Genomic DNA, 19,965 nt, shown 5'->3' with positions numbered 1-19,965 from the left:
ACACCTATACTACTTATGGGGTAGAATAGTCTCTGCTTGAGACATCTACTATTCCTATAAACCAAAGAGGGTCTTTCTCCTACTAGACTTCCTATCTCATTATCAACCTGCAAAATGTGCCAGTTCTTCTCTAATATCCCTCTTAGTGCTTGATCATCACCAGTGCAAGTGACCGTTAGTGCTACATTAGTATTCCTCATCTGGTGTTTAGCATTATAATTCCCCCTATTAGACTAATGCGGCTTTGCCCTGTCATTTCTAGTATACCTGGCATAATTACATGCCTCAGTAATATCCTTACTACCATAGCCTCTACACTCAAAATCTCTTTTTAGTTGTATCAATTCAGATTCAAAATCTGTATCTCTATCAGCAAGTCTAGAACATCTCATAGCTTGCCCTCTGAACACGTTACGAAACACATGCTGGGGGTGCATACTTGTTCTATGTACGTAGGCTGCCCGTTGGCAACTTTTCCGGAAATGACTAGTGTGTAGAAAATTCTGATTATCTACAGTGTCCAATATCCAGGAAAAACTATCACTTCACTAGAATGCTTGCTTGTAAATTTCAAAAAACTACAACTACTATTTAAATGTTCAATAAACAATAGTAGATCGATGTCTTCACCCTCCCACAAAATGAAGAAGGTGATCTACAAAGCGTCTATACAGGAGCAAAGAGGTATTGGCCAAGGCATGTCCAAAGACATTATTAACTTCCCATTCAGCCATTACGATGTTGACGTAGCTATTGGCACAAGGTGTGCCCATAGCTACGCCAGACACCTGCAAAAAATACTCATTGTCAAAGACAAAGGCATTGCTTTCTAACACTAGCTTTAAAAGATAATAAGTTATGGGTTGGGAGGGTGGCCTAATGGTTATGGTGTTTGCCTTGCAAGCACAAGGTGCAAGGTTTGAGTCTCACAAGGGGTAACTGGCTAGGCTTAAAATGGCTCACAAGAGCAGTTAACTTAGTACTAATCTATGAACAATTATGTCTCATCATACGCTGCATTTTGCATCAAAAAATCTTTCACCATGACAATCCCTTCACCATTTGGAATCATTGTAAATAACAAATTCACATCAAGAGTTGCTATTATGGTTTTATAATATATATGTGCCCCCTTAGTATAGTCAAACAGATCCTGCAAAAATTGTTTACTATCATTAAGTATATGGTCACATTTCATCAATGCAGGTTTGAGCTGTTTTTCAAAGGGACACTTTGAAGGGCTTAGAGACTGATGGAACGGTGGTGATCTGCTCAGCTGATAAGTGCAGGTTAATTGTAGTGATGGATAGAGATTTCTATTTTTCCTCTTTGAAAGATATGCTTTCTGACCTTGAGGTATATAAGCGTATAGATAAAGAGGTGATTACCATCCTTCATGAAAAAGTTATTAATGTACTTGCTGAATGTGTGAATGAATTGTTCATTACAAAATATATGTTTAGATATTTATGGTTGAATTTCCCTTGGTGCCCATGTTTCAAGGTTTACCAAAAATACACAAAGACCCCCTTAGGCCACCGTTTAGACCTACAGTGGCAGGCAATGGCTCATTGATGGAGCCATTGTCCATATATATTGAAAAATCTGCCAACTTGTTAAATCCCCAATAACATGTTCCCATTTACCTCTCTCTTTCCCATCACACCTTCAGCATTTGCTATAGACCAGAGGAAAATTCTCTGATGTCTGCTTGGGGTATATAAATACCATTGCAAACATCTCCATGTAAAAATCCTAAACCCCATGGACTTTGTTTCATACTTGGGAGCCATAAAGATGCCCTCCCACTTTTTCTTTGTAAACTTTCTTTCCAATCTCTCTTCCCAATATGTTCTAACCTCTTCTGATGAAGACTTACAATTATGTAATGTTTTATATGTCCTACTGATATATTTTTTAATTGCAGCTTCTGTTCTAGATGCCACTAAAAACACAAACTAGAGTTAATCTTTAAGTTAGAACTCTGTCCTTTTCACTTTGCCATAATCTTGTCAATCCCTGGTAAGGAAGGCAGTCTGTAACCTGCAGTCCTCATCCCACTCTGTTCCCTTTTCTCTCCCTAGTTATTTCCTCCCAATCTCTTGGTTCGATTGCTAATTTCCTCCAGCCCCATCTTGCCTATTTTGAACATCTTTTCTTGCAGTCATCCCTACTGGTAAAATTTAATTTCTCTACACCAGTTTTGGCTTTATTTTTACAACTATCTTATAAGTATAAAGTTCTGTTGTGATGTTGTTATTGTCCTTAAGGACATACATCCAATATCCTACAGTCTTCTTGTATCTTGAACTTCCTCAGATTCATCTTTATTCATTTCCATTTTAATTTATCACCTTCTGCTTGAGCTATGTATATGAGCATTAACTGTGCAGCTCTAAAGTATCTCTACAAATCATGTAATTTAAAACAAATTGTTCTATGAGGAGAAACAACTTCTACCATATAATGTTTGCCCTCTTCACCTCCAAAATTACATTAACTCTGTCATCTATAACTATTCCTCTAATAGATAAAACCACTCATCACTTGTATATAAAACTATGGGGCCTCTTCAATGCTTGTATCTTATTGTCCATATCCATAATCAAGAGCTTCTGGTTTCTCATATTTTCTCTTATCTTTTGTTCAGTCACTTCCCATGTATATTTAGATAGCATACCAGAGCTGTTTTTTTAATCTAGTTACCTCAATTCTTCATCTTATAATGTCCCCATAAATATGAGTGTTGCTGAACCAATTCATATGTGAGCAGATACTTTATTGCTGTCTTTTATCTTTATTAATTTTATATCCCCAAAAGACTTGAAACAGTCTCAAAATGTTCCAAAAACTGAAACTTCCTTTTCTGGATTTATCAAGTACAAAGTAATATTATTTGCAAATAAAGCTTCAATTTTATTGATTGCCATACCATTTATATCCTTGAATCTGACTCCCTTATTTTCTTTGCCAGTGCCTCTAAGAATAAAGCAAACAAAGGGGAAAGAAGATACCCCTGTCTGCTTCCTCTGTTCAAATGCCACTTGTTAGCAAGGAACCATCTCACCTTAATTCTTGTCTTGAACCTTTCATAGAATAACAGGATTAATAAGGAGAATATAATCAGGGAAGACAAATACTTCCATTGCCCTACTCATAAAATTCTATCTGACTCCATCAAATGCCTTCCCTGTATCAAGACCCCCCAACAAAAGCAGCATTTTCTTATACTCTTGTGTCCTCCTGGATAACCTTTGTTCAATTAATACTGTAAAATGCTTGCCTTTCCTCCACAAAACTATAATAATCCATATTTATCATTTTGGCAACATTCGCTATTCTTTTGGTTAATGCAGACAGATACTTTATAATCATGGTTTAAAACCGAAATTGGTCTATACAAAGCTGGGTCTGAATGGTCTTTAACCCCTTTGGGCAATATAGCTACTACAACTTTCTTTCAATATGCTGATACTGACCCCCTCACTTTTAAAATATTGATAAACAAACCTTCCATTTATCACTTTCTTCCCCTCCTAACATTTAGAGGAATACCATCTGTTCTTGGAGGACTTCCCAGGTGACTGATTATACATTGTTGCTGTTTTATCCATTCCAGTATTACCTACGAATTCTTAAGCCTCATCTTCCTCTAACCTTGTCATACTTAAGATATTTCTACATGCGCCATCTTTGCTTTCCCCATTTCTCTGCATTATAACATTTTTTGGCATAGGCTTTGCATGTCTGACAGCAGCCTGTTCTACTTTCTGATGACCAAGTCACCATGCTCTGGAGATTTATAAAAAAATACTTGCTTAACAGCAACCTTTCTAAACTCATGCATATTAGCCAAATACTTAGCAGTTGTGCCTTTTCTTGTTTTATGAGATTCCCCTTCTTGTTAGTGGCATAGCTGGTGAGGGGGGGAGAGGGTGATCCACCCTCGGTGCACTTTTGAGACTGTCACATTTAACTAAAAAAATACTATTTTTAAGGGCATTCTGGTCGCATACAACTGTCATGTCATGTTTGTGAGTGCATTGTTGCAGATACGTCCTGTTCTTCCTAAAATACAGTAGAGTGGATTGTCAAGGGTGTGTGTGGAATTAAAGTTGCTGCTGCTGTTGCAATGTTCAAGGAAGTTGAAAGTTTACTTAAGGTGTGTGTGTGTCTAATTGTCTAATTAAGGCTGCTGCAACATTCACGGAATTTGTAAATTTACTTAAGGTGTGTGTGTGTACATTTGTAATTAAGGCTGCTGCAACGTTTATGGAATTTGTAAGTTTACTTAAGGTGTGTGTGTGTACATTTGTAATTAAGGCTGCTGCAACGTTTATGGAATTTGTAAGTTTACTTAAGGTGTGTGTGTAGGCTGCGGTGGTGCAGCGGTTAGCATTGTCACCTCACAACAAGAGGTTCTCCGGTTCAATTCTCTGCTGAAATGCCTTCTGTGTGGAGTCTGTATGTCCTCCCTGTGGTTGAGTGACGTTTAAAGACATAGAGGTAGGTGTGTGCGTGAATGGGTGTGCCTTCTTTGAAGGTTGGGCATCAGACTGGTACCTTGGCACCATAAAAATCCACTGCCAATCATTAGTGGACTGGAGTTCTGCTGTGGCAACCCCTAACTGGGAAAAGCCGCAAGACATTAGTTTTCAGTGTGTGTGTTTGTAATTAAGGCTGCTGCTGCAACATTCACAGAATTTGTAAATTTACTTAAGGTGCGTGTGTGTGTGTGTGTGTGTGTGTGTGTGTGTGTGTGTGTGTGTGCATGCGTGTGTACTTAAGGCTGCTGCAACATTCACAAAATTTGTAAATTTACTTAAGGTATGTGTGTTTGTAATTAAGGCTGCTGCTGCAATATTCACTAAATTTGTAAATTTACTTAAGGTGTGTGTGTGTAATTAAGGCTGCTGCTGCAAAGTTCATGGAATTTGTAAGTTTACTTAAGGTGTGTGTGTGTGTGTGTGTGTGTGTGTGTGTGTGCGTGTGCATGTGTGTGTATTTAAGTTTGCTGCAACATTCACGGAATTTGTAAATTTACTTAAGGTGCCTGTGTGTAATTAAGGCTGCTGCTGCAAAGTTCATGGAATTTGTAAGTTTACTTAAGGTGTGTGTGTGTAATTTGTAAGTTTACAAAAGTTTGTGTGTGTGTAATTAAGGCTGCTGCAACATTCACAGAATTTGTAAGTTTACTTAAGGGCGTGTGTGTGTGTCTGTGTGTAATGCCCCAGTTAGGGATACCTGGTGGTTAGTGTTAGGCTCAAACTCCGTACCTTAGGTACAAGGAACAATAGCCTGAATTTTCTGCACCACTTGTGATCCAAGGAGTTTAATCCACAGAATGTCTGGAATGTTTTACTTGGCTCATACTTTTTGTCTGTTCCGCTTAAAATCTGTGGTTTTCTGGCAAATCAGTGAGGAATAAATTCATTAAATAATCACAGCCATTTAAGTTTCAGTCTTCCTATCTTTCAGGAAATGCATTGTAACACAAAACATTTTATTCTAGGAACTTTCTAAGATTATGCAAGCAATGTTTAAAATGTGTCCCTGGTTTTGGGCCTTTGTCCCCCCACCCATACGTTTTTGCTTTTTCAGATTTCTTGTGCTACAAAGTTCATAGGCTCATAGGTTGATAAGTAGATACTAGGCTATCTGCCTGAGGGCATTTATAAGCCTAGCCAGAGTGTGCCCTGCTTTTGCCACCCCATTGATTAATTAACTGAGCCTCTGTCAAGCAGAGCCAACGAAGTGATCCCAGGGGTATATAGGTTCAAAGGTAGGTACTATGCTATCTGTCCGAGGGCATAAATAAATAGCCATGCAGGTCTCGAATCCAGGACCCTATACACCATAGTCCCTGCAGTTATCCACCAAGCCATCACAGAATAGTTGAATGTCAAGTACATTTTACAAGGAGCTGAGAACTTCAGGGTAAGAGTTTAGTGCTTCTTATGCCAAGTCTGTTTGCAATATTAACTGGTGTTTAGCAAATTATATCCCTATTATACTAAAGCATTTTAAAGCATTGTTAGTAGCACAACAGGTAGTATGCTTGCTTTTGATACAGAAGGCTGTGGGTTCTACTCCCACAGTATGCAGATGGATTGCTGCTACTGTACTGTGTTGTACTTTAAAGACGGTGGATCTGCACTTCTGAGAATGTCCTCCTCTGGAGGAGATAACTAGTATGGAAATTAACAAAAAGGTCAGCACCACAAGGATGCAAATAGAATACTACCATTTATTTTGCATCACAAATTCAAATCAGACCAGTTTCAGCCTTTAGCCTTCATCAGTGATAGCAAATACAAAAAACAAATGCTTTAAATAGTCTCAATACAAAAACACTTCCTGTGACATCACTTCCCCACATCACCATATACAATGAAATATCTACAACATTATTTTAATTTTATATTACATTTTATCATTGAGACCTGGTACAAAAAGCCCTCCCAATTTTATAATCCATTTCCTTTCTTTGTAATTCAAGATGGAATGCCACTCTGTTTTAAATTGTCTGTTTCCCATGATTTTATCAATCACTGTAAATGTAAAATTAGCTGAACTATGAAGCTGACAGTGTCTATATAGTGCGTTTGTTAATTTTTTATTCTGTATGTCACTAAAATGCTCTGACATCCGTTATCATAATGGCCTGGAGGTCTGCCCTACATAGAAAGCAGAACAGATGCAATTAGCCATATACACCACCTAATCCGACCCACAGTTGGCATAAAAATGCATGTAAAAAAATGTGACCAATATTCTTACTGGTGAACTGTTTAGTCTTGTACATATATTTGCAAAAACTACAGTGTCCACAAGGATAGGAACCAATAAGTTTGTAACCAGTAATAGTTACTTGATGACCAATGTGGTCACTTTTATTGAGTTTTTTATAATGAGCAAAACGTGAACCCAAAGTCCTTCATCTACGGAAAGAGAATTGGCATCTCTACAGCAAAAATGAACCCAATTCATCATTCGTTGTCAGTATATTCCAGTGTTTCTGAATCACATCCCTTAACAAGCTGATATTTCTCTCATATGTTGTAACCAACTTAATAGTGGCTAGTCCATCCCAGTTGTGTTGAGATTTATATTGTAATAAATCAGATCTACGCTGTTTGCTAGCCCTTTCACTGGCTTTGAACACGTCCCCCTTTATATCCTCTACCAGAAATCTACCCATAAGATCTTGTTTATAGATGTTAAAGTCTGCATCAGATGAACAAATCCTTCTTATTCTAAGAAACTGGGATTTTGGAATATTTCTGACCATATGGCTAGGATGAAGGCTAGATGCATATAACAAGTTGTTATATTGTGGATATTTCCTATAAACTATAGTACAAAATGTATGGTCTTGCTGGCGTAAAACCTTCACACCGAAATAGTTAATTTCTACCTGATTATAAGTTAGGGTAAATTCAACACCCTCATGGGGACAGTGTCAGATGGCTTGGCCCCTGAAAGGAAAAAAAAAACCCAGTAGATTTCTTTTGCATTGTCTGAGGTTGTACTAGAGCTATGCTCATTACGGTGTTTATTTTTTTACCTTTTGCAGTCAATGTTTATTATGTTGATCTACTAAGGTTTAGAGTATCAAAAGCAGAACCATGAAAACTAATGCAAAACTATAATGAAATCTTGGTGAATACTGGAAATTTCATTTAAAAATCACTGGGGTTAATTACCAGATTTCATCACATGAAAATGGAATTTCATTTTTTTGATAACTGTCAGTATCCCTGTAAACAGCTATTGGATGTATGTCAAAGCTTTCAGACAAATACCAAATGTGCCTCTAAAATGTAATTTCTATGCAGTCTATTTCATTTATAGTAAATAGAGGAATAATACGGTCTGTCAGAATTCCTGCTACTAAATTTATATTTTTCATTCCAAATATTCCTCATATTTCCTCAGAAATCTACCCTCTTTTGTTGTATTTCCCCTTCTAGGCCCCCAGATACATCCTCATAACTGGAAATTGGGTTCCAGTGCTTACCGGTAAATAATATTCCCTGCTGAAAGCTAATCATTTCTCCAAAAATTTTCTTAAGCTCCATATTACTAGTTTTAGGTGGAATATACGTACATGTCAGTGTAAACTTCCTTTGCTGCCAATAAATCCCTTATTATTACCACAAATCTACAATTATTGTCTTTTTTCCTGTCACTAATGGCGTCAAATTGACCTGCTCATTTATATCCACATGTCCTTTGTAAGACTGCTATTTGAACCTTACAATTCTTAATATATTTCTGTACTTTTTGCTTTTTGTCCAAACCTCCAATACCAGTTACATTCCAGGTTAAAACTGATAAGTAGCCAATCTTACATATTGTGCATGACTGTTGTTTTGAATGCATGCCTCCAGCTTACAGTTTGCACACTAATGCCTGGCAGACTGTAGTCATTTGCTGCATTTCATCTCCATCTGAATTCATGTTGTGTTTTCTTGGACTTTTTACTTCAATAAAAGATCAGTCAAGAAGCAAAGCTACATACATTTTCAACCACATTCTCTTAACTTCCAAACACACAAAACAATATACACATTCTAGAAAGGGAGGGGTGTTCCCCCATTATATAGTGGCAGGTGCCCCAAATGGGCATCTACACTTACAGGCTTTACCCATTCTAAAGTTAAGTTTAATCATACTGGAAGCACGTGCTAGAGTATGTGTTCCCTCTTGCACAAATTCTCTGTGAAAAACCTCACCAGTCTAAAAACTCACAGCTTGCAGAAAAAAAATAGCAGTGCCCCTGTTGAAGTATCACATTCTCCAAAAGAATATAGTAGTGGAAAGATTCTTTGCAGTATCATACAACAGAAAGTTGGTTAAAAATGAAAGTAGGGCTGTCAACGTTACTTGTCTGAAGGCATCTCTATTTATAAATGCTGCTTTACAGGCAAATGAGTGCTGCTTGGGCAATTTGTTTTATGACATTTGTATTTGCTTTGATTTTCAAGGTACTGTTTAAAGTGAGTTCCAATAAGATCATATGACAAAGACTACCAATGTTTGGGGAGGGTATAGAGAAACTATGATCTGCATTTTAGAACTTCGGTTAATAACCTAAAATCCTTCTTTTTAAACATTTGCTTATCTTATACTACATTTAAAATCTTAGATGCATATATAGTTCTCATTTACATTCATGTAATCTCCTATTGTTCCATTAATGTCCATCTTTCTAACATATTTACAGAGGCTATATATATTACTTACTCTAATAATTTCATCTTTAATTTTACAATCAACATACATTATTTTACTCTCTTTAACAACTCCCCATTCATACACATTTATTTTTCTAGTTTGTTTTACCCATACTAAGACCAATGCCTGTCCTTCAGTGTTAAAACAATCTTCACATTCTAACTCTTTTGACCTTTCTGGATTAAAACGCAGCACATTTGCCTTTTGTATTAGAATATAAGAATACTCTAGGTTCTGTTCTCACCCATGTTGCTTGGATCAATTTTTCAGTATTGACACTAAAGATCAGTATGTGTGTTTTTTCAGATGAGATATTAAAATGAGAAACATCTGCCTAAGTTAATGACAGCTCAACTGAATACACAATACTTATCAAAAGTAGAAGGGCTGCTTTATTTACTCACTCATTTGAACGTACATTACACTTCTTTAATATATTTACCTTTTACACACACACACACCTCAAGTGTCTTCTCCCACCACCATCTCCAACCTTTCTGTCACAACTACCTCCTTATTTCAACCATTACATCTCTATCCACCCTGGATACAATTCATCACTCTTTCCTCTCAACAGAAATTATACTATCATAAATAGCACTTGAATGCATTCATCACATTCCCAAACTTAAACCCCCTTTATATTTCCCATTCAATATCCCATCCATAAATTGCTTTGAAAATAGTTCAAAACATCTTATTATTTTACATTCCAAAAGCAGTACCAAGATGTTGCCTCAACACTACAAAATTACACATTTTTTTTTCTAATACTTTGTAATGTACGTTACTTTAACAGGCAACTAATCCCACAGAATCACTCATAGGAAATCCCCACAATCCTAAAAATTGTTCAAATATTTTAGCCTTCTGACACTCTGTGTTTATCTCTTGTTCTAAGTCTTCTCATGGACATATCAAATCATTTGCATTATTACTTACTTATAGCATAATTTTCTTTCTTCTTTTGTATCATCCAGTTTTTTTTTATTTTCCATAACTTCATTTTTCCTGCATATTCCTTCTCCTCACATTTTCAGGTTTTCCTTTTTTTTTACCCTTGCTTCATTCTGCACTTTATTACTTCTAATTCAACAACATCCTTCAAACTGACTGCATTTTTTTGTTGTTACCAGTTTTAAACCCCAAATGAATGCATCAGTGCCACAAGTGCAACCCGTATTATAATCACATTTTCTCTGTCATTATAAATTCTCCATATTTTAAAGGGTTTAGGCTTGAACCCCAACCTGAAAGAAAATAAAAACAAATCTGATAATTCTTTTCCTGTCTAAATAGGGAACATAATAACTCCACCTAAATATGCCATTTTTCTAAACGCATATGTAACAAACATAGGATCATAGGTTCATAGGTCATAGGTAGGTACTAGGCTATCTACCCTAAGGTATTTATAAGCTTAGCCAGAATGTGTTGGCTTTCGCCACCCCCTTAGATTAGTTCCCTGTGCCTCTGTCCAGCAGGGCCACTGAACTGATCCCTGAGATAAACTTTCTGTTTCCCATCCACTCGTCAAGAATTCTTTTGAAGAGTGTTAGCGAGGTGCTCTGCCTAATGTAGATTGGGATCTTGTTCCAAAGCATGGGAAGTCTCTGGGACAGGAATCTATCCCTCCAGCACATCCTATTTATTGTTGTGGTGAGGTTGAGATCCCTAGAGCGTGTGGCTCGTGGGGATAAGGTTTTCTTTAGGGGAGCATGTCCATTAATTCTGGGTTGGACATGGCCTTGTATGTCAGGCAGAGATCACCTCTGAGTAGGCAGTATGCAGCCGAGTACAGCTGTAATTTCTTCAGTCGAGCTGCATAGGGCATCTGTTTGAGGCCAATGATCCTCTTGTTGAGGTACTTCTGAGGTCTTTCCAGCTGTTGCAGGTGTCTTGTAAGGTACATCCCAAATGGGGCATTGTACTCTATGATAGGTCTGATGAGTGATGAGTAGAGGGGCACAATGACCTCTTTTGATCTGGATGCGAACCCTTTTGTGATTAGGTGGGCCACGTAGAAGGATTTTCTAACCACTTTGGCAATGTGATGATCAAAGGTGAGATTACTGTCTGCTTGGGTCCCCATATCCCTTATCATGTCTTCCATATTTAGGGGACTACCACCTATGTAGTAGTTTGTGGGTATTTTGTTTTTTCCAAAGGGGATGACTATGCACTTTTTGGAATTTAGCTTGAAGCCATGATTTTGACACCAGGTATCCGTCTCCGTGAGACCCTTTTGGAGAATGTCTGTGTCAGCCGGAGAGACAATTATAGCCCCTAGTTTGCATTCGTCTGCAAACTTGGTCAGCCATACTCCTCCTGTGCTTGCCTGTGCCTCTGAGAAGTATTTGCTGAACAGGAGTGGTCCTAGGACTGAGCCCTGGGGAACTCCACTTGTAACCGATTTAGAGTCGGACCTAGCTCCCGCAACTCTAACCATGTGGGTTCTGTCCATGAGCCAGTTGGCAACCCATCTTGTGACGTAGGGATTTATGTTCAGGCTGGTGAGCTTGTCTATAATATCAGAATGGGGAATGGTGTCGAAGGCCTTTGTGAGGTCTAAGTAGGCTGTGTGTACCACTTTTCCCTTATCTATAGCCTTGGTAACTATCTCAAAGAAGTCAACCAGGTTTAGGAGGCATGATCTGCCCTTAACAAAGCTGAACTGGGTAGGGTCCAGTGTTTGGAGGTTCCCAATGTCTCTGTTAATGAGTTCCATGATGATGCGCTCCATAGCCTTGCACACCAAGCTAGTCAGGCTTATAGGGCGATAGTTCCCGGGGTCTGTTGTGGCTCCACCTTTGTGAAGCGGAATAACTGCTGCTGTGCACCACTCTATGGGTATGTAGCCTGTGGAGAGGCTGAGTTTGAACAGTGTGTTTAGGTGAGGGGTTAGTTCGTCTTTGAGCTCGTGTAGGATGCAGCCTGGGACACCATCTGGTCCCATTGATGCTGTGTTTTTGGCTTTGGAGAGGGCTGTTTTAACCTGAGTGTCTGTGATTTCAGGGACTCTACATTTTTCTGGTATGTTTATGGGCCATCTTGGGGGTGAGAGGGGGGTGAAGTTTGCACTGAACTTGTCAGCCAGGATATTGGCGATATCGGTCGGTTCAGTGTATTTTATGCCATTCTGCACTAACTCTGAGCAGATCTGAGCATTGCCACTTAGATTCTTGACATAGCTAAAGAATGCCTTGTGGTTATCTTTGGAGTCCTTGGCAATTTTTCTTTCAAAGCTCGCCTTGGATGATTTTATGAGGGATTGAAGTTTCTTGCTGATACTGATCAGGGATGTCTTCCCTTCTTGGGATTTTACTCTTTTCTGTACTAGTTTCCTCCTTTTATTGTGTAGCTTGCTTATGGCAGGAGTCCACCAGACTGGTTTCCTTTTCTTGGAGGAGTGAGTCTTGGTTTTGCTTGGGATGGCATGATCCATGTATTCTTGTAGGTGCCTGTAGAATGCATTAGTGAAGGATTTTGCAGCTTGGACAGTGTTATCCTTCAGCATGGGGGCTTTAAAACTTTCCACCTTGGTCTTAAGTAACGTGAAGTTTGCTTTTGAAAAGTTTTTCACAGTGTTTTTTTTGTCCGGGGGTGGGGGTGGAATGTGGATATCCAAAGTGATTTGTTTATGGTCAGATCTAACCAGCGAGGGGTTGACCTCCAGTGTGGAACACTGGTCACCCATGTTGGTGATGACCAGGCCCAATATGTTGTCACCTCTGGTGGGTGTGTTGACCATTTGAACCAGGGCGTTTGAGTTTATAAATTCTAGGAAATGTTGGGCAAGGAAGTTAGTACTTGAGTAGTTCTCCCAGTTAATGTTTGGGTAATTGAAATCACCCAATATTAGGGTGTTTGGTAGGACCTTTATGTTTCCTAGTGTTTCCAGAAATGTGGAATGGGGGTCCGGGGACATGGTGGGTGATCTGTAGCAAGCTACAATTTGAATTGCAGTTTTGCCCATTGTTAGTTGCACGTGGATGATCTCTGAAGCATCGTGCTGTGCCACTAACCTGGAGGTGTGGGTATCCTTGATGAATATGGATACGCCCCCGCATTTTGTATTTCGGTTTGGGTTCTGTGGCTGAAATGTATGGTATGAGTTGTAGCCTGGTAGTGCTGGGGTGCTCTCTGGAGCCTTAAACCAGGTTTCTGTTACTGCACATATATCGATTTTCTCCATACTGAGGAGTGCCTCGAGTGCATGCATTTTGAGGTTCAGACTTCTGGCATCTTTTAATATGTTAACTAATATAATTTCCTCCATAAAGTTAATCAGTTTTATCTTTCAACATCTACATCCACTGATCCATCATTACCTTATATCTTCAAGACCTTACTACCAACATGTTTATTTCATTCATGGTGAAATATATTCCACCCATTTTTTCTACAGTCCGAAAATCCTTGCCTTTTTGCTTATTAACTATTACTTATTTGCCAGCAATCTTCTATCTTCACCACCACCTCCTCTCTCATTTGAAATGTATTCTTAATTTTCAAGATGAAATAATTTCAATATTGAAGTATTAACAGTGGCCTCATAGCCCCCTGTACCTCCTATGTGTCTTCTTTCATATCACTTAAACGTGTTGGCACAACTGCATTCATCATAATGACAAAACTATATTCTTCATGGACATCCCTGTTTTAAATTTCTATTATTTTCTACCCTTTTCCCGATCCAGCTGTTTACCATTACTGACATGTGACTTATCATATCTTGTTCTTATAACATTATTTTTTTCCTAATTCCATATTGTTTCAAAATTCTCCACATCTCTTTATGACTTACGATATTAAACACTTTAGCTACATCACATATAACCACTTTCAGTTCTCTTTTCTCTCTTATTATACAACACATTATTTCTTTTAAAATAATTTTCATTTTATTCACTTTATTGTGTACCCTAACATACCAGCTCATTGTAATTTTTATCACCTTCTGAAACCGTTTCAGAATTTTTTTCATAAATATTGATAATCTGTGGTGCCGAGTGCTGTTGGCCTTCAGTTCTTCAATTCCTTCCTTTCTCTGCCTCCCATATGACTGTAATAAGCCCCACATCAGATTCCTCTTTTTTTTTCATACCGCCTTTCATTCACTCAATACCTACAAAACTTTCTTTTCATCTTCAGACTTCTCCTAATAAAATCCATAACTCAGTCTGTCAGGCCCTGGAGCCACTTCCTCCTTACATATTTACTATAAAATATTTCTTCATTAATTCAGATATCATTTTCCTATCCCATATATTCATACACAGATGCACTATGATTAATTAATTCAACTGAATTCATCTTTACTCTCATATTACACACATCCATTATCCTAAAAAACATATTTTTTATTAATGCTACAATCCCAGAATAAGCACCTTTACCTACTGTCCATACTACTTGTCTGTCTGCCTGTCCAGCACTAAAAAACATTCTACACAACTATGTTCCCAGTAAGTCATTGCAATCCAGTGACCAGAAACTCCTGTCTGTCTACAAACCTAGCAAATCTGCAAGGCATTGTCTGCACTCAAACAAGTTTGCTAAGGCCAGGAACTCCTTACCTGTATCCATCAGGTCTATACCCTCCCTCCCATCTTTCAAAACCATGCTAAAAGACTTTCTAGCTAAAATCTGTCTCTCTCTTCTTGTTGAAATCCTGGATAAACTATATCTCTAAATATGAACAGGTTTCTTTTCATTCCTTATACTTTCTTATTCTCCCTTCTTTACTTCCTTATTAATATCTAATTCTCTTCTTTGACTTTCTCTCTAAATATACCCTAAGCCGTTTTTTCCCACACTTCATATTGCAATTCCTATTTGTTTTAGACTAACTTATCTTTAATTTCTCTACAAACTGTCTAAAATTTCTCAAAATATTAAATAATTGTCACATACCTTGTATTGATTTTTATGCAATGTTTTTATATTATGTCAGATTTGTCATAATTATTTCAACTGCAAATGTTTTTGTTTTATTTTTGAAGATTGTAAAATTATTGCTCTTAGAATGTTTTGTAATAATTTGGAGCTTTTCTCCCCAGGCCTCTGGTGAAAATGGACTTCTACCCAAATGGACTTTCCTGGTAATCAAATGTCAATAAATAAATAAATATATAATAAATTGTCTCCTCAACAATAATTCAAAATATTCTCTGTCCCTCTCTCTCAGTTTGGCAGCTGTCCCAGACTCAAACTGTTAAGGGTTGCGATCAGCCAATGCATAGCAATGTTAAGTGCATTGACATTATTGCATTTGCAGTCAGAACTGAAGTGGTTTAATACTCTGTGTGTGGCATAAAGTATAGCAGATGTTTTTTACAAATGTAGCAAGCAGTATGCTGCAGTTTAAAATGACAGAAAAGCTGTTTTGCTTTTTTTGTTTGTTTTTTGCTCCCCAGCTCTGAGTTGAGGGTCTTAGATCTGGAAGAATGGACTTGGCTTGTTCCTTAGATTCAAACAACGTAGGTGGGAAAACCAGAAGGCACACAGTTCTTAGCTGAAAGTGTTTAATAAAATTGAGCATTTTCATCTGTATGCATCAACAAGACTTCTTCAGAATACAAAAATAACAAATCAAGCTATTTAAAAGTCCCTCTCCCATCACATGATCTTAATTAACCAATAAGCAAATAAACATATAAAAAACCTCTGGCAAGTCATTGCTTAAATAACAAAAACAATTTTCATTTATAAATTGTCAGGGTTACATTAAATAAGAAAGCAATTTTAATACAATGATAACAGACATTGTCATTAAGACCAGGGGGTATAAAAGAATTCAAGCAAATTTGCCATTTTAAACCTTTGAACTAAATCAAATCCTCCCATGGCCCACTACGAATATCTCTGTGAACAATGTCCAAACCAAAAAACAAAAACTTGTGAGTGGGATATTCAGAGTTATGCTTAAACAGAGCATTGTTTGCATTCTTGTTTCTAATATCCAAAGTGTGTCCATATATCTGGTCCCTGAACCTCTGCTGCTTTTTACCCAAATAGAAGGAACAACATTCAGGGCGTAAATCAACAAATATAACACCTCTTGTGTTACAATTACAATAATAGAAGGACCTGAGATGATGATCATTAATACAGATCCCATCAGTCTCATACACAAACTTACACATAGAACAAGCACACAATGGCAAATTTGTTTGAATTCTTTTACACCCCCTGGTCCAAATGACAATACGTCTATTATCAGTGTATTATAATTGCATTCTTATTTAGTATAAGTCTGATAATTTATTAATGGAAATTGTTTTTATTTAAGCAATGACTTGTTACATGTTTTTTATATGTTTACTTGTTTATTGGTTAATTAAGGTCATGTGACAGGGAGAGGGAATTTTAAATAGCTTGATTTTTTTTTACTTTTTGTATTCTGAAGAAGTCTTGTTGATACATACACACAAAAGTGCTAAATTTTATTAAACATCGTCAGCTAAGAACTGTTTGCCTTCTGGTTTTCCCACCTACATTAATTGGATTTGGTTCATTGGTTCTTGGTTCTTGGTGTTACGTTGTTCCTTAGATAAGTCATGCCAGATGTTGAACTGGACTATTTTTTTTATTTGCTCCTCAACCCCAAGTTTAGGAGTGTAAGTGTAGATAGGGAGAAACAGACCTGTCTTGCTCCTTATGATAAGAAACACCAGCTCACTGAATGGACTTTTTTTGTGCCTTGACTTAAAATGTTGAGGGGGGGTGCCAGATCAGGGGACAGCACTGGGCACCATACTAGCTAGCTACACCTCTGTTCTTTCTTTTGCTTTTCTACACACTTTGCATCTAGCAAACATATCTTACACCAGTCATGCACATCCAGTCATCTCACATCAGTCTTCACTGACACCACATTAACAGCAACAATTTTCCCCTTTTTCACCTTTTCTTGAAACATTTTCAACTGTTGTTTTTTTGTTCTCACTACCCTATTCTCTACTTACTTAACACTTTCTTTCTCAGACCATGTTTTTACTTCTTCTTCCTCTTCATTGGTATCTCAGTATCTAACACCAAAAATCTATTTCCCACCTGTTTCCCTCTTTTCTTGCAATGTCTTCTTCATCTACATCCATCCCATCAGTTTCTTCACGTTCATGCAAGTCACCCAACAGTTATTCTTTCTTCTCAATCTCACCTGACTTTTACCCACTCTGGTCTTCTTTCTCATCATTCCTTTAATTTCTATTATCTTTATTTCCACTCAAATTTTTCATTTTCAACTTCACTCTCAGTCCTTTTCATCCATTAGTGTTGGGCATTCAAACCATAAAGTGCCTTTGCCTGCATACTTCCTGCACATAAGTTGGCAATTTCTAGTGGAATGCCCCTATTCTCCACACTGCCCATACTTTCTTTCATTACAGTCCTGCATCAAATGTAACCAGTCCCCACATAAAGGCCTTAGCTGACCCAATACTTAACAAGTCCTTTCTTTCTGTTTGCCATTGTGACATTAAGGTTCATAGGTAGGTACTAGGCTATTGGCCCATGGGCCTAAGTAAGCCTAGCCAACAAGGTTCCCTGGATTATGCCACCCAAGAAAGTTAATTTCCTGTGCCCCTGTTGAGCAGAGACACAAATGTGATCCCTGGGGTGTATTTCCTATTTCCCATCCACTCATCAAGATTTTTCTTGAAGAGTGCTAATGAGGAACTTTGCTTGACATAGATGGGTAGCTTGTTCCAGAGTATGGGAAGTCTCTGGGACAGGAATCTATCCCTCCAGCATGTACTCTTTATTGTTGTGACAAAGTTTAGGTCCCTAGAGCATGTAGCTCAGAGGGATTGGGATTTCATTAGGTGTAGCATGTCCAACAGCTCTGGGTTTAACATAGCTTTATATGTTAGGCAGCGATCTCCTTGGAGTAGATGATATGCTACAGAGTAAAGCTGGTGTTTTTTGAGATGGTCAGTGTAGGGCATCTGCTTGAGACCAGTAGTCCTCTTTGTGAGGTACTTCTGTGGCCTTTCCAGCTGCTGCAGATGTCTTGTGAGGTATATTCCAAAAGGGACGTTGTACTCTATAATAGGTCTAATGAGTACCGAGTAGAGGGGAACAATGACCTATTTTTTCCTGGATGAGAACTCTTTTGTGATGAGGTGTGCCACATAGAAGGATTTCCTGATTACTGTGGTGATGTGATTATCAAAGAAGAGACTACTGTCCACCTGGGTCCCAAGGTCTCTTATCATGCATTCAGCATTAAGTAGACTGCTGTTTATGTGGTAGTTCATGGGTACAGAGTTTTTACCAAAGGGGATGACAATGCAGTTTTTGGCATTGAGCTTGAGGCCATGCCTCTGAAACCAGGCATCTGTCTCAGTGAGGCCCTTCTATAGGATGTCCACATCATTTGGGGACTCAACTATGGCTCCTAGTTTGCAGTCATCTGCGAACTTTGTTAGCCAGAGGCCTTCTGTATTAGCCTGTACTTCAGAGAAGTAAATACCAAACAGGAGAGGTCCCAGGACTGAACCCTGTGGTACTCCACTTGTCACTGGTTTGAAGTCAGATTTGGAGTCTGAAACTTTTTCAGTGTGGGTTCTGTCAGTGAGCCAGTTGGCAACCCATCTTGTGATGTAGGGATTTATACCTAGTTTAGTGAGTTTAGCTATAATTCCAGAATGGGAGATGATGTAAAAGCCTTGGCATGGTTAAGATAAGCTGTGTAAACCACCTTACTCTCTTCTATGGCTTTGGTGACTGCCTCAAAGAAGTCAATCAGATTCAGAAGGCATGATCTGCCTTTCACAAACCCGAACTGGGTGGGTCCAGAGTTTGGAGGTTACCAATTTCTTTGTTTATGAGTTCCATGATGATACGTTCCATGGCCTTGCAGAACAGGCTTGTCAGGCTAATAGGGCAATAGTTCCTGGGATCAGTGGTGGCTCCCCCTTTGTGGAGTGGGATAACTGTTGCTGTGCACCATTCAGTGGGCATAAAGCCTGATGTGAGACTATGATTGAACATGGTACTTAGGTGGGGAGCCAGTTCGTTCTGAAGTTCGTGTAAAACACAGCCGGGGATGTTGTCTGGTCCCATGGATGCTGTGTTTTTGGTTTTAGTGAGTGCAGCTTTTACCTGCATAGGTGTGATTACAGGGACTCTGCATTCTTCCTGTATAGATGTGGGCCCTTTAGGGGGTGAGAGGGGGGTAAAGTTAGCACTGAACCTATCTGCCAAGATGTTGGCAATATCAGCTGGTTCTGTAATTTTCATGCTGTTGTGCTGTAACTCAGAGCAGATCTGGGTGTTGCCATTGAGATTCTTGACATAGCTATTGAATGCTTTGTGGCTGCCCTTAGAATCAGTGGTGATTTTGTTTTCGTAGCTAGCTTTGGAGGATCTTATAAGGGATCTCATCTTCTTACTGAGGCTGACCAGGAAGCTCCTCCACTCATAGAATTTTACTCGATTTTGAAACAGTTTCTTCCTTCTGTTGTAAAGTTTGTTTATGGCAGGGGACCACCAGACTTGCTTCCTTTTTTCGGAGGATAGCATCTTGGTTCTGTTTGGGATAGCACGATCCATGCACTCGTGTTAGTGCTTATAGAGTGCATTTGTGTAGGATTCAGCAGTCATAACTGTATTATCCATCTGCATGGGTGTCATGAAGTTCACCACTTCTGTCTTAAGAAGCATGAAGTTGGCTTTGGAGAAATTTTTTACCATGGTTTCCTTAATGGTGGGTCGGGG

The sequence above is a fragment of the Protopterus annectens genome, chromosome 3.part1, assembly GCF_019279795.1.
Source record: "Protopterus annectens isolate FY-2018-M chromosome 3.part1, PAN1.0, whole genome shotgun sequence".
Taxonomy (NCBI): Eukaryota; Metazoa; Chordata; order Ceratodontiformes; family Protopteridae; genus Protopterus; species Protopterus annectens.
This window is presented reverse-complemented; position numbering follows the sequence as displayed.